A 2,500-nucleotide genomic window follows, 5' to 3' on the forward strand; every position below is an offset into this window, starting at 1 on the left:
ATGCATGTCATAATGTATATATGTGCATGCCTCTAAGCTTCAAACAGTAATCTTCACGCGTTTAAATCTTCATGTGTTTATATATAAATAACGTATGGTTTATTCAACAAAGTTTATAAACTAGATTGTTTTACGAAATATGCTTGAATTGATTTTAAATCGAACTCTGTTGCTGATTGATAGATACAGGGTTAATGTAACATTCACGTATCTATCGATAACATTGCCTGGATAGCTATGCTTTTTTGTTGTTTTTTTTTTCAGGCTAAAAGTTTTTAAAACTGTCACGAAATATCAAAATCATTTAATTCGTTCCTTTATTTATATATCTTAACAATAATCATTGTCTATTTAAAGAAATTTACATTTTATTTCTCATAACAGGGCTTATAAACTGGCCCCTTTTATGTCAGGTAAGAACTGGAAAATGCCAGAAATTATTACAAAAGTATATAACAATTGAAAACTGATTTACGGAATCCAGCCAAATTCACAAGAAAATATATTGCTAGATTTTCTTTTAAAATATTCTGCCAACTTGTTTTAAGAATTAAATGATGGATTCAGTGCATTATAAAACGTAGAAAGTTTAATAACTATGACAGAAATGTCTAGACCGTTCATAAATACGCTTGAAAATATAACACATACACACATTCCTATATAAAGAATCTTGAATAGATGATGCACATACACCTCTCAAACACACGCACACATTCTTATTTAAAGAGCCTTGACTAGATATACGTAAACCACACTCGCGCGCAAGCCGCTTGGACATATGCAGATGGAGGAACGGTCACACGCACACACACAAAAACCTGCACGTACTCAAACTAATCAAAATGTTTCAAACTTTTATATTGTTATTTTGTTATATTCTCATTTATACGTAAATATATTTGGGGAGATCAGTGTGCACTCACCCATAGGAGCCTCTATGCGACGGTTCAGACTGCTAGAAATAACAGCCAATATCCTTCAAATTATATCTTACCGCCTTTGAAGAAAGATACCTAGGACAATGTAGTCTTCAGTATAAAAACTGACGAGAAAGTCACGTCTGGAAAGCCTTTTATCATAGATAGGTCTACTTGATCAAGGCTAACATGAAGCTAAACAACAAAAAATGCTAACTTAACATCAGCTGCTGAATAACACAAAACGAAATGGTTTGATAAAAACATGTAACAAAAGTATGATTGTTGAATTTCGTCGCTGTTAACGGTTGACATCTCTCATTCGGAATTTACTTTTTAATATTTATTTATATACTCTTAAATAATCCTTGGTACCTAATCCTTTTCAAACCTATCGCATACACGAGGCCCAAATACACTTACTTGTAAAGCAGGCCTGGGTGGATAAATTAAGAAAGATTATTTACGAAGAATATAGTAAAGCAAGTAGTACAAACAAGTGAATCTAAGGATTTAGTTATCGGTAACGTTACATGACAGTGAAGATGAAGACGACGATAGCGACGACCAAGGCGATGATGATGATGATGATGATGATGATGATGATTTTACTGTGAAAGTGCTCGCGTAAACAAACAGCAGACTTTGCTACAAACCTACCCGGTTTAGTAAACAAAAAAGAATAGTAAAATCGATTTGCTAACATATAAACAATCTTTGCAGATGTACATGATACATACACACGTTCATTCACCCACATGCTCACATGCATTCACCGACGCGCTCGCTCGCTCACACACACACACACGCACGCACACACACAAACACACACACACCACACACACATATATACATACGCGCAGGCACGCTCGCATATATTCATATGCGTGTTTGTATTTCATAAATATGTGTGGTTCACAAGTATATAATAAAAAAAAATGCGTATGAGAATATATCGTCGTTATAAATGCTACCTCTTCAACATATATATACACATGCATTATTAACCATATCACACATTCACATGCGCACCTGTGTATATGCGTTTGCGTGCTGTAACTGAAACACGAAATAAAAGGGGTTTTGAGAGAATATAGATAAGAAAATCTAAGTAAATAATATGGATGTGACTCTGGTCTTCATTAGTTCTTTATTTGTTCAGCCAAAACTTTCTAGACCTTATTCTAAGCAGATTATTTTGAAAGAATAAATAGTTTTAATGTACGACTGCATTTCATAGGTTATATATTTCAAATAATTTGTTTTTGGTTTTTTAAATGAAAGAGAAACAACATACATTTATTTCTATATAAATTAATAGGGTTTAGGCCCATAATATGTATGTATATCTTTATATAGAGAGAGATATAGATACAGACAAATACATACCAAATATATTCAGATATCTATGCATGCATACAATACATATATATATATATATACAAACAATATATATATATGTGCATGTATGTACCTATATCTAAATATATATTGTATGTATATCTATGTACAGACAGGCAGGCAGGCAGACAGACAGACAGACAGGCAGGCAGACAGACAGACAGACAGACAGACAGACA

General features: G+C 33.1%; 1 protein-coding gene across 17 annotated transcripts in view; it reads left to right on the top strand.

Moving 5' to 3' along the window:
* The window catches only part of LOC115223710 (collagen alpha-1(XXV) chain), a 242,380-nt gene that overhangs the window by 686 nt on the left and 239,194 nt on the right, over positions 1–2,500 (top strand). The gene's annotated exons all lie outside the window — the stretch shown is intronic.

Source organism: Octopus sinensis, linkage group LG2 (genome assembly GCF_006345805.1).
Source record: "Octopus sinensis linkage group LG2, ASM634580v1, whole genome shotgun sequence".
Lineage (NCBI taxonomy): Eukaryota > Metazoa > Mollusca > Cephalopoda > Octopoda > Octopodidae > Octopus > Octopus sinensis.